This window comes from Caretta caretta, chromosome 2 (assembly GCF_965140235.1).
Source record: "Caretta caretta isolate rCarCar2 chromosome 2, rCarCar1.hap1, whole genome shotgun sequence".
Lineage (NCBI taxonomy): Eukaryota > Metazoa > Chordata > Testudines > Cheloniidae > Caretta > Caretta caretta.
The window spans coordinates 87,310,585-87,324,819 of NC_134207.1; positions in this window are offsets into that span (position 1 = coordinate 87,310,585).

Here is a 14,235-nt window from a genome sequence, read left to right on the forward strand (position 1 = left end):
GATGTACCCGAATTGTCCTTTTTGCTGGCCCTATAGTGTTGACAGAATACACATTTACAGCTTTCTCCTCTTACCTTCAGTGGATGTAATGGTACAGAGATGATTTTAAGAAGTGGGTTCTCTTCCATTAGTCATTCAACCTGTGCTTGAGGACAAAAATAAATAAATAGAATGCTGCTTTGGGTTGTCTTGCTGCGCTGCAGTGCTCAATGAAGAATATCCATTTCAAAGCCAGGTAAATATTAAGAAAGAAAATGATTTTGCTGAGGCTGTGTTTCCAGTGTCAGAGGTCTTGCTCTCCTGGCTTGCAGAAACTTAATATTTGAGTTTTATTCATGAGGCTGCAGGCAGTCTAAGGAACACATTTTACTGTAACACTTTTATTTTCCAAAGTAAGACTGGCTCCTAGAAAATTTGTATTTCGGTGAATTGTGCAGTATTGCTCTTGTATGAGAATAAGTTCAAGGAAATCTAATATTTTATTTTTCAGTGATGTGGGCTACTACCATTAAACAGGTAGCATATTTTTATTTCTCCAGTAATAAAGTCTTAGAGAAATAAACACCTTTTTAAACATACATTTTGTTTATGTCTTGCATAATCTTACCATGTTTTCAGAGAAAAAACAACTGGCCTGATTCTGGTCTCACTCCAGTTTATTGCTGCTGTAACTCCAATGACTTTGCTGGCGTTCCTGCTGACTCTCACTATTGAAAATGAGTTACAGAAGTCCTCAAATCATGATTTAAAGACTTCAAGTTACAGAGAATCTGTGATTTACATTAGTTTAAATCTGCAAATCATCTGCGTTCCACACTGTAGAGGAAGGCTAAATAAATAAACAAACAAACCCAGGGTCTCTGCCAATCTGACCTGGGAAATTCCTTCTTGACCCCCAAATATGGCAATCAATAAGTTCCTGTGAAATATTTCAGTTTTGCTGAAACTGTATTTTACAATGGAAATCTGTTTTGTCAAAACTTTTGCAAGCAGCTCTAGTTCTGCCAAAGTTTGAATTTTTGCCATCTTAGTAGTAAGTAGTAAAGATAAGTGGCCTCTCCATTGCTAGAGGTTTCTTCCCTTTTAATTACAATAGGCTTGTTAAGGGCAATGTTGGAGGGTTAACAATTATGATTCACCCATTGCTCTTGCAATGTTTTGGGTTCCTGAGTTAGTGCAGAGCATTGTTCTAACTGCCTGATGTGCACTCTCAGATCAGGAGCATACATACATACAAAGGGAAAGCTTTTCTGATCTTCTGTATCACTTTGAGATGGATCAATGCAGCAATGGATCTTGGAGGAGGAGGATTGTTTTGTTGATAAGTGTTATTTGAAAACAAAATCAGCCGGCGATGGCTCACTATTTACCTGCGGTGATAAAGTTATGGTTATGTACATATTTAGAATAGCACTGAAAGCAATCTTCCTCACATGATTAAAATTAGAACATGTTACCTCTCTCTTCATTAGTACTGGTGCAGCAATATTAAGGTCCCAAGTGGGATTTCCAGAATCAGAGATACAGAAGTTGAGAACAGTGGAAGCATGTACCTATGGCTTTTATCTTTATTTGTTTTAAAGTATCCTCTTGGAAGCAGAACATTTATCTTAAAGTAAGTATAGAAAAAAGATGAATGAAAACACAAACATTTTCTTCATGGAACTCCAGGACTAATTCCCAAGTGAGTGTGTTTTGGGCTGAAGCAGGCATCAGAAATCAGCTATAGGTCAGACAATTGAGAATGACCAGCAGAAAATGGATGGGGAGGAAGATACATAAACTGGGGCTAATCTATAACTGCTATCTCAGAAAAGCCATTTTACCCTGTGCCTGTGATGGAGTATACAAACAGCACACTGGCCAGGAAATGGTTAATGTGCTGTTGTGGGTTCAGTCAGCCCTGAGCTACTGCAGGTGTGGATGGCATCAGGCTTGGAGGGAGGGATTAGAAGGGCAGAACCTAGCTCAGCTGAGGGCTGAGAGGGAGAGCAGACCTCCAGCTGTAATCTGAAAGAGGAGCCAGGCTGGGGCCAGGAACTAACTAGAGTTGGCTGCCTGCTGTAGGCCTGACATGGGACAAGGTTTATAGCCAGTGACTTGCCTATGGTTGTACAGGCGGTGGCTACAGGTGATGTCCCAGCTAAAGGTGTGACAGCCAACTAGAACCTTTTTTTTTTTTGCACCCGACTGAGGACACAACAGTGATTTTTTTCATGAGCCCAGAAGTGACTGTGTCAGGGCATTTTTCCAGTTTCTTTTGAAAAGAAAAAAATGAACCAGTTAAATTTACAGGAATAGAGCTCACTTGCAAGATCAATAGTGAATTATAATGCTGAAAAATTACCAAATCTGGCTTATTCAATTCTGTTCCAAGTCTGGGCTTGGAAGAAAGCTGTAAGATCTACAGCCATAGAATATTTAAAAAGAAAAATAAACAGTTGCATTTTGTTGGTAGCTTTCAGGTCTTCTAATTAGCTGAGTGAAGAAGGCAGATTTGTTGGTTTTTATACTGATTGATTACTTATGTCAAGTGTGCTTATACTCAGACAATTAAAGTTATAAAAATAATGACATAGTGTTCCATAAATTCATTCCCCTTTTTGGAGTCAAATTCTGCTTCTCTGCTGCCACAGAAGACTCCAGATACAGTCGGAGCAGTTTTCAGAGTAGCAACCGTGTTAGTCTGTATCCGCAAAAAGAAAAGGAGGACTAGTGGCACCTTAGAGACCAACACATTTATTTGAGCATAAGCTTTCGTGAGCTACAGCTCACTTCATCGGATGCATGCAATGGAAAATACAGTGGGGAGATTTATATACACAGAGAACATGAAAAAATGGGTGTTACCATACACACTGTAAGGAGAGTGATCACTTAAGGTGAGCTATTACCAGCAGGAGAGCGGGGGGGGGGGGGGGGGGCTTTTGTAGTGATAATGAAGGTGGGCCATTTCCAGCAGTTGACAAGAATGTCTGAGGAACAGCGGGAGGGGGGATGAATAAACATGGGGAAATAGTTTTACTTTGTATAATGACACATCCACTCCCACTCTTTATTCAAGCCTAAGTTAATTGTATCCAGTTTGCAAATTAATTCCAATTCAGCAGTCTCTCATTGGAGCCTGTTTTTGAAGTTTTTTGTTGAAGAATTGCCACTTTTAGGTCTGTAATCGAGTGACCAAAGAGATTGAAGTGTTCTCCAACTGGTTTTTGAATGTTATAGTTCTTGACATCTGATTTGTGTCCATTTATTCTTTTACGTAGAGACTGTCCAGTTTGGCCAATGTACATGGCAGAGGGGCATTGCTGGCACATGATGGCATATATCACATTGGTAGATGTGCAGGTGAACGAGCCTCTGATAGTGTGGCTGATGTGATTAGGCCCTATGATGGTGTCCCCTGAATAGATATGTGGACACAGTTGGTAACGGGCTTTGTTGCAAGGATAGGTTCCTGGGTTAGTGGTTCTGTTGTGTGGTGTGTGGTTGCTGGTGAGTATTTGCTTCAGGTTGGGGGGCTGTCTGTAAGCAAGGACTGGCCTGCCTCCCAAGATCTGTGAGAGTGATGGGTCGTCCTTCAGGATAGGCTGTAGATCCTTGATGATGTGTTGGAGAGGTTTTAGTTGGGGGCTGAAGGTGATGGCTAGTGGCGTTCTGTTATTTTCTTTGTTGGGCCCGTCCTGTAGTAGGTAACTTCTGGGTACTCTTCTGGCTCTGTCAATCTATTTCTTCACTTCAGCGGGTGCATACTGTAGTTGTAAGAATGCTTGATAGAGATCTTATAGGTGTTTGTCTCTGTCTGAGGGGTTGGAACAAATGCGGTTGTATCGTAGAGCTTGGCTGCAGACAATGGATCGTGTGGGGTGGTCTGGATGAAAGCTAGAGGCATGTAGGTAGGCATAGCGGTCACTAGGTTTCCAGTATACTAGGGTGTCTAGATAACAAGTGTAAAAAAAATCAGGACACTATTTTTGGGGGGGGGGGGGGGAAGGTGGGAGGGTATAGTTGTGTATATAAGATAAAAGCCCCTAATATCAGGACTGGTTACCCTACAGTATATGGAGGGAAGAGTTAGTGAGCCCATGCAAAGGGGTCACACCTCTGGCATTCTGCAAAACCCATCTTCACAATGGTTGGCTGCGATGTTTTTTAAAATCTGAAGTAGTTACTGAAAGTGTTGATTTTTCAAAAAAAAAGCCATGTGTAAGTATCTATTACTGTGGTTACTAATTCTGTTGTACACTGGAAAGACTTGGCACAGTAACATTCCAGTGACTGGTGGTATTCTATTTCTCAGTTATAGAGCTTTGAGGAGTCTATGTAATTAAACATAAACTGGATTGTTGAATGATATTTAGGTTGGCAATAGAGTAAATTTCAATAAGAACAGTGTATCATTCATTTCCACCAAGGCCGTTTTCTTCCCCACTCCATTCCCCTCCCTCTTTTTGCCTGTAGCTATTAGTTTCTTCCATCTTATGTGCAAGTTTCTTTGTGATGTCCCCACCTCCCCGAAACCTCTATACAATAATAAATATCAGCATTTAATAAAAATAAATTTCAGCTTCTACAACAAACTGGGACATGGAATCAACCACTTATGGCAACTGAGATATTCAGAATATCCCCAAAATTGGTGTTTACCTGTACTAAAATTCTCAGTAAAAGCTTTTAGTTTTTAATAATTATTTTTCTGTCAGCAGGTGCTACAAACTCCATCCAGGTTCTGCAAATTGACTTACTGTCTTTTTGCCTCTTGTATCTCACTGGTAAATAAGATTTTGCATCTGGAACACAGCTGTCAATTTTATTGATAATGCATGAAGACTAGAATTCTATTCACTGCTCCATAGCTTTGGTGGCTCTGCAGTGCTAACAGTTTTAAGAAATGTGCCTTTGTCAGTAAGTGTGACAAAGCCATAAAGGAAACAGATATTTTGAGTGTGAAGCTCTGGGTTTTTTCCCAGTTATTTCCAACAATGATGCTGTAAGCACGGTGGGTTTATTCCATAACTTCATTTGGTCTGACAGGTAAAGTTAAAAACTTCAGATTTGAAGCAGAAAGAAGGTGATTTGCGGGTAATGTTAGGGAGTAGGAAGGCGCCATCATCAGTTAATGTGAGTGTCAAGTCCTAACAGGTAACAAAGTCAGTCCAAGGTGGTTGGGATGCAGCTGGCCCATATCTAGAATGGGTAGGCCAGGGCACCCATATCTGACTAATTGCTACTATAAAAGAAATGATTTATTAAATATTCTGCAGTTGTAATGTCCTTAGCTCAGTAGGGAAGAGGCTGCTTTGGAGTTAGGAGACAATGTGGCTTAGCAAACATTCCTAATTATTAGGGCTGTCAAACGATTAATTATGATTTATCATGAGATTAAAAAATAATCATTAATCAGTTTTAATTGCACTGTTAAATAGTATTCTATTGTTTAAATATTTTTGAATGTTTTCTACATTTTTAAATATGTTGATTTCCATTACAACACAGAATACAAAGTATACAGTGCTCACTTTATATTTTTGATTACAAATATTTGCACTGAAAAAAAATAAAAGAAATAGTATTTCTCAATTCACCTTCTACAAGACTGCCGTACCATGAAATATATGGCAGAATGCAGGTAAAACCATGGAGCAGGAGACATACAATTCTTCTCCAAGGAGTTCAGTCACAAATTTTAATTAATGCATTGTTTTTTTTAACAAGTGTCATCAGCATGGAAGCATGTCCTCTGGAAGCATGAAGGGGCATATGAATGTTTAGCATATCTGGTGTGTAAATACCTTGCAATGCCAGCTACAAAAGTGCCATCTGAACACCTGTTCTTACTTCCAGGTAACACTGTAAATAAGAAGCGGGCAGCATTATTTCCTGTAAGTGTAAACAAATTTCTTTGTGTTAGTGATTGGCTGAACAAGAAGTAGGACTGAGTGGACTTGTAGGCTCTAAAGTTTTACACTGTTTTGGTTTTGAGTGCAGATATATAAGAAAAGAATTCTACATTTGTAAGTTGCAGTTTTACAACAGAGATTGCACTACTGCACTTGTATGAGGTGAATTGAAAAATACTATTTCTTTTGTTAATCTTTTTTACGGTGCAAAAATTTGTAATTAAAATATGAAGTGAGCACTATACACTTTGTATTCTGTGTTGTTAATGAAATCAATATATTTGAAAATGTAGAAATACATCCAAAAATATTTATAATTTTCTATTGGTACTCTTATTTAACAGTGTAATTAAAACAGCAATTAATTGCGATTAATTTTTTAATCGTGTTAATTTGTTTTGAGTTAATAGCTTGAATTAACTGTGATGGACAACCATACTAATTATTTCAAATTATTTTGCTCTCTTTTCCTGTTGGGAATCCACAGGGTTGGGACTCGTGGTGGTTGGCTTGACCTGTTTGGTATATTTGCTTTTTCAGCTGTGAGTGAGAGAGAGAGAGACTCATTCCCATTAATATATATATCACTCTCTCTAGGGCAGCCAGTGACCAGATGAATGGCCTGGTAAAGGACTTAAAAGGAGGTACAGGATAAAGGAACAGAACGGGGGAGGGGTTGGGGACTCCTCTGATTGGTACAGCAGGGACACACACCACCCCCCCCCCTATTCTCATGGCCCTCCTTAAACCTTTTACGAGGGTGGTGGTTAGTAAGGTCCAAGCCATGGGTCGGCTGGGGGACCTGGATGGAAACCCCGAACAATAGATTTGAATAAGCGTGGATTTGCCTACACTGTACACTTTATCTGCTGGGTAGTCCCAGACATCTATATAATAAAGTTGCCGCCTGATTAAAACCCATAACAAGTGTCTTCTGTCCTTCTTGTGGTGTACCCAGACAATTAACCTGTGGTGTTGATCCTGGTGAGGCAAGTAGGACAATTGCTCAGCATAGAATACAGAAAAATGAGGCGAACTTTGGGACAGGAACCAAAATAGCAATAAAAAAGAGCTGGGTAGAGCAGTGGATGCAGAAAGAGACAGCTGAGCTACCGGGAAATGATGCAGGCATGCATCTGAAGACCAGCTGAACATGCTGAGATAAATCAATGAGGCAGAAGCCTTCTTTAATAGAGCATCACAGGGGACAAAAACTGGCAAGGTTAGATGCTGGTTTTATGTATTCCAACAGTACAGACTTCAAAACTACCATTTTACTTCATGCTTCCCCTCTAGGTTTTACTGCCTTCAATAGTACTGGATAATTTAGTGAAATGGCTTTGAACAATTACTGTTACGGCTTAAATATTAGGACGTGACTAGTGCATTTAGTTGCCTAAGTTATTATCTGAACAACCTGAGACATGTTAGAGGCCAGATTCTCAGAGTGGGTGAGGGTGCTCAGCACTTCTTGAAAATCTGGCCCCCTTAAGGTGTCTCAAAAGAACATCCAAAAATAAAGGCATCCCAAATCAGTCATTTTTGAAAGAGCCATAATGAAGTGCATCTCAGGGATTGAGCGGCAAAGGCACAAAATCTTCTTGATCTAAGACTTTTATTGTTGAAAAGTGCTAGCTAATCAATATGAATGATGATCAGAAAATGGAGGAACTTGTTTCCTGTCGGACTCAGCTAGCTAACGCTTTCCATCAGTGATAGTCAGGGGTAAATATTAGATGCCCCTTTATCTCTTCCAAATGGATTCCAACAATGACCTGGTTTTCTACCTAAATAAAAATGTACCACTAGTTTGGTACATTGCTCTGCAATTCCATGCACGAAACAGGGATACAATTTACTACTGACTTACTGATTAGTGCTAGGAAAGCTCTTGAGGCTGTGGGTTCAGCCTCTTTGTAGAAAAGAATGCCTTGTGGCGCTCAACAGTGATCCATCTATTTAATAAGAGTGATACTGATGAGATCTGAAGGGAGACCCATCCACTTTCTTTCAGTTAGAAGGATTTGAAAAGGAACCGTTAGGAGGGATTGGAGCAGGCAGATTAAAGCAGCAGAAAGCGAGGCGCTCACTCAGAAAATAAGTTACAAAGTGGAAAGTTATAAGGTCAAGCATAGTGTTTGTGACAATAAGGATGCTTTCAACAATTTATTTTTACAGTAAACTCATTTTGCAGGCAAAAAGCATATTACCCATTCATCTTCTTATGTTTCCTATTAAAGTTTGAAGCAATGTTTTTTTATTTTCAGCTTTGATGGCTCAGGAATAAAATGTGTCTGCTCCACAGAAAAATTGTTTGTTCCCAGAAGGGTTCTAGCTTTTGTTTTGAGGGAGAGAATAGACTGACTTCGTGTCGTCAAGGCCCCATGTATTCCATAGCGAGTGTTGTGACTGCCATCTTCGCTGACACACCAGGGGCTTCCTGGGCTAAAAGCCTTTGCTGCTAGAACTTGAGCAACAGAGACAAGCCTCTGTATATGGGGGCTGTACCAAATCATGTCCTTTGAATCAGGCACTGAGGTGGACTTATAACACATGGAACATTGGGTTACATGAATCTGGAGACTTTACCACAGAATTCTTCTTCGAGTAGATGCAATCATGTATTCCATGTAGGCAGTGGTGAGCTGGAGCCGGTTCGCACCAGTTCGCACAAACTGGTTGTTAAATTTTGAACCAGTTTTAGAACTGGTTGTTAAAAATTGTTATGGCTCCCTGAGCTCCTGGCCAGGGAGGCTCCCCCGGCCCCTCTCCTACCTTCCCCCCTCTTGCAGAGCCTCAGCGTGCCACGCCGCCGGCCCCAGCTCCCTGGACTGCTCCTGGGCAGCTCTGCAGCTCCTGCCACGTTGAGCAGCATGGTAAGGGGGTGGGGCTGCGAGCTCCAGTGGGCCGTGCGGCATCCATACATGCTGCCCTGAGCGGCATGGTAAAGGGGCCAGGCTGGGGCTGGGAGGAGAGGTTGGATAAGGGGCAGAGAGCAGTTGGAGGGGGTGGAGGTTCTGGGGGGGCAGTTAGGGGACGGGGAACGGCACGGGGTTGGGTAGGCCTCGGAGTTCCAGGGGGTCTGTCTGGCAGGGCTGGTGCAACGACTAGGCGGCTGTCTCGGGTGCCAAGTCGTTGGGGGCACCAAAAAGTGGTGCCCCCCAAATTTTTTTTGAACAGTGAAGCACAAGGCTGCCGCTGCTCCCCGCCTCCTGGCCCAAGAGGGGCTGCCCACGGCGCGGCCAGCCCTTCTGCCCGGGGGAGCAGCTGGCAGCAGAGCGGGGAAGGGAAGGGTCTACCACTAGCATTTGCGCCTTCTTCTCCACGCTGCGAGCCGAGCCGAGCTTCCCGCTGCCATTCACTTTCTAAGGCAGCCGCTGTGCAGAGCTGCAGAGCAGCAGCTCAGCGGCTGGTCCTGCCCCTTCCACTCCGCTGGCGGGAGGCGGGGGAGGGAGGAGCGGCTCACCAGTGCCTAGGAGCCCTGTAACCCTCGCAGGTGATTTTAAAGGGACTGGGTCTCCTGACCACTGCTACCACGGTGGCTGGGAGCCCCAGGCCCTTTTAAATTGCCTTGGCCCCTGGGCAATTTTCCCCCTTATCCCCCCCCCTCCCAATCAATGGGCCTGGGAGTAGGCCACACTTCTCACAGTTGCTTTAGGCTGTCTGCAGACTATGGAAGGTAACACAGCATCAGTTACTGCTCATTTCATATAAATGGTCATTGACCTAAAATGACTGTAGCTGAATAGATAATTCTGATTAGCAGTCAGCAAGAGGGAGGAGGCTAGAATACCTTCTGATCACTTTCAGTTGGTGAAGAAATACAGATAAATTATATAAACGAATAGGAAAATATGTAGTCTCTCCTAAACTGGAGATAGATTTACAGGGCAAATTATCCAGATAAATGGGAGACCAAATAAGAAATAAGCTCTAAAATATATTCCCATTACAATACATCACTAAAATGGTAGAACTGTTTTGACAGTAGAAAATTAAACTCTCAGTTTTGTGTCTCAATTCCTGAACTCTAACAATGATTATCATTAAAGCTGTGTTTGTACTTATTTGTACCAACAGATTTTTTTTTGGCATAAGCCTCAGTGAACCTGCATACTATACTGAAATTAGCAGTTGCAGAGCAATGATTTTGAAATAGGGCTTGGGTGAAAGGGATCTGTATGCAAAGAGTTAACATTATGCAAGTTATTCTAATTAGCATTATTTGTAAAAGGCAGTGAATTACAGGGCACCAAGTGATTTACAGAAACAATCTTAGTGTGTTGGATCTACTCTCAGTCAATAAACCGTAAAGCCAGTCACTGCAGTTCATCTGAACTTTTTCAGGAAAGTGAGTGTGAAAAAGAACATTCTCAGTAGTTGTATTCACAAGTAGAGTAGCAAATACTCAGCAATATGCAGATATTGCTAAAGAACATTAGGTCATACTGAGGCAATGTTTCAGGTGAAGGTATTGGTTATGGCCTTTCCTTCTTCCCAGTATCTGGCTGGCATTATGGACATTGCTGGTACTCCGTAGAGACCAGGGGTGAAATCTAGCTCCACTGAAGTTGATGGCAAACTTCCCATTGACCTCAATGGGAGCAGGATTTCACCCTTGATGTTTATCAACAGATAAACTAGTATGACCCATATGCTGTTCAAGTCCAGCATAACTGCACTTGCTTAAATATAAGAGCAGCAAAGTAATAAAATGGGATGTAATTTCATTCTGAGTTGCAAATCTGTCTTCCCTTTGTTTATGCTTATTCATGCACCTAAATAACAATCTATTTCTAATATTACTGTAGAGTCTGATGGTGCAGTCCCCCACTGTTGTCACTTAAAATGTGAGGCATTGAAACCTCATTGAAAAGTCAGAAAGCAGTGGAGTTTGTGCTAATTTTACTTTCCTGAAGTGATATTAATTTTATAGTATGGGGCCGGCCCAGTCTCCTGTACCATTAATGCACAGTGTTCCATTATTCCTAAAGGACAGAGCTAATGAGGACAAGAGAAGCCCTGGAGAGGAAGATCAGCTGTTTTGGGTCCAGATCACTGAAAGTCTTGAGTAATAATAATCAAGACTAATTGCTATGCAATGTTCTATATGAAACCAGTGGAGTGAGTAGAGCACAGGGGGTGACTTGTGTTCAGTAACCCCAGTTACAGGCAAGATTCTGTATTTTACACCCTTTGAAGTTTTTCAGGGATGATGTTCTTAAACCTAAATCATCATTGCAATTGAGTACAGTCTGCTACTGAAAGGCAGCTATTCCATCCATGTAAATTCTACAGTATAATACAAGGAAAACAGCACACTATTATCATATTAATCTCTACAGGCAACATTTGCTACGTTCCATATTTATACAGGAGGAAGAGATTCTATAAAGTTGGATAAATGTCTGTAAACTTCTCAGAACCACAGACATCAACATTGCTCAACAATACATATCAAGCCATCTTCACCCTTTTCTATGTTCACAATAGAAACTCTGCAGAAGCAGTAGTGGAGAAGCCTTCTATTTCAAAGATAGAGAAAGAAAAAGACTTGCCAGTGACCGCTTATACTTCCTTCATTTGTCTTTGACTGGTCATTTTAGTTTTTTAAGTGTGTGTGTGTGTGGCGGGGGAGGGAATTCCCACAATACTCTTGGATGGCTGATCCATTACAGTTCTTGTCTGTGGTGCACTGCATGATGGAGCTCAGGATGGCTTTCTGCAGTTCCAATGAGGATTTTGAGCATGACCATTTTACCAGGTGGTTACTTCCTGCTTCAGAGAGTACAGACTACACTGCTTTTCTAACAATTCTCCTCTTAACTTGTCAAGACCTAATGAGAATCGATTTATCACAAGATGCTACCATACCTAGAATTCTCAGCTGTTGAACATACAAAAATAAGTATATTGCATGGAATGCACCTGTAACCCTCTTACTAGGTGGTAGTAGATGTAGTATGGGCCAGGTTCAGTGCTAGCTTCTCCTTTTTTTATATACTGGGTAAGAACTGCCTTTTCCTTTATGTATTCGAGCTCAGGGGCCTACAACACACCTCTATTTCTGTTTCTTCTCTTCACTCCTTTTTGTCTTTTGACCCTTCCTCCTCCCTCATGACTTTTTTTTTTTTTTTGGTCTGCTTCCCAGGTCACTTACCTGACACCTTAAAAACAGTGCAAGATGCATTATATGAAATAAATGTATAACATTAGTTACCATCCTAGCAATATATTTGCTATTCTACTTTGCAATCTGCTGGAATTATAACACAGGAGGGTCCTTATATTCAATCCGTTAGCCTGTACTCCCCTTTCATAGATTCCAAGGCTAGAAGGGACCTTTTGTGTTCATGTAGTCTGACCTGTATAACACTGGCCATGTAACTTCCCCAAATTCCTAGAGCGTATCTTTTAGACAAACATCTAATCTGACTTTAAAATTGTCAGTGATAGAGAAGCCACCATGTCCTGTGCTCAATTCAGTGATTGATTACTCTCGCCTTTTTAAACTTACACTTTATTTCCAGTCTGAATTTGTCTAGCTTCAACTTCTAGCCATTGGATTCTGTTATATCTTTCTCAGCTAGACTGAAGAACCTTTGTGCTGTTGAGCTTTCCCTCTTGTTGCTAGAAAGGTGTTGTTTTTCTCCCTCCCCCACTCTCAAGGGTCTGTTTGCCAGAAGAAAAAAATGTAGAATCTTTATTTAAAAAGAAAGTGGAGATCAGCTTTGACATGTGTCCTTTCCTGACCGCCTGGATCACTGGAGGAGAGAAGACTGACACTCCATGCCAAAGTGTAACCCATGGGACTAATAGGGAGATATTTCTTTAAGAGATCTAGTGTGAGCGGGGGGGCGGGGAGGAATGAATTGTATCTGGGTCATTGTTAGGCAGATGCACAATTAGCATTCCATACCCAGAGGTGTCTGGAACTGGGTGTGATGGTTACAGACATGCTCAACAGGCTTCCTGTAACTAGATTAATAAACTCTATTAAGGGCAAGTAGTCAGGGCAGCTGCTTTATAGAAGGACCCATGATCTTGTCCACTTAAAACAAGTGACTTTTTGTTTGCTTTTGGCCAGCCGGGCTGGCATTTTTAGTCGGTCACGACCTGCAGTTTTTCTGCTTGTCTCGAGGGCTGCTTTTTTTCTTTCTTTTTCTTTTTTAAGCTATTCACCGTGGCCATTTGCAAACCCTGCCAAGTGCCATGATGCAGAAATTCAAATGCTGCTGCCTGCTTATATGCTGGTTTTTGTGGGGGGCTTTCCCTGCTATTTAGGCTTGGTTTTGGTTAGATTTCTGGCAAGCATGTGCCTCCTAACTCTGAAGCATTTTGCAGCAGGGTTAGTTATAGAAAGGGAAAATTAATTTATTTCATTTTAATTGCATACTCTGAAACTTCTTTAATTCTAGCCAAATTGTTTTAGTCAAGTTATCTTAACCAGTATAGTAAAACTCTCTTCTTATTTAAATGTAATGATAGGGAAAGAGTCACTTATATTTTGCTATTCTGTTTTGTATCTTTCTGCGTAACAGGTTATTCATTTAGATAATTAATACTGGTTAGTTGGTTAATTTGTTAGCTGACTCGCTATTCAGTGATTCCACAGTCCAGCAGAGCAGAAAAAAGCAACTCTTGGAGATTTCTGCAAACAAGTGGTGAGAGGATATTGCATTGCTTTTTGACTCAGCAGGCTGTGTAGAGTTGATGAATAAAAACTGAGACTTAGGTGAACTCAAACTTTTGGAACTCTGAATTACTTCTCACTGTGTTTCTGTGACTAACTGTGGACTAACTTGTTTAGATTTAATCAGTTTATATTTATAACTGAAGATGATATATGTGGGTTATGAAGTAGCCTTGGTATTTAGTAGAAATTAAGTGATTGTTTCTTTATCATTATAAAGTTGGCACTTTAATTCTTGTTCTTTTTGAACTTGACTGTGTGGAGGTTAACCCTGTTCAATCCTTGCTGAAAATCCTCAAAGACTGAATTCTGGGTCTTCATGTGCTGGGGTTGTGTTGAGGCACTAGGAAAGGGGTGGTAAGTAAACTCTAGCCCATCCACAGATTAACCAAGTATGACAGCTGCTATCTTGGCTGTCCGACTGGGGAACTCCATGAGGCTCCACAGCTTGAGCTAAAGAGCAAGAATCTCTAGGTGGGTGCTGTAAAGACCTATCACCTCTGTGGACTGAGCACAGAGGAGGATATGTAACACATACACTGACCAGTAGGTTACCTAAACAGCAGTTTAAAGAAATAAGCTTCTTGGACACTTAATCAGCAGTACTGGGCCCCTGCTAAGCCCAGGTCCATCACAGCACTC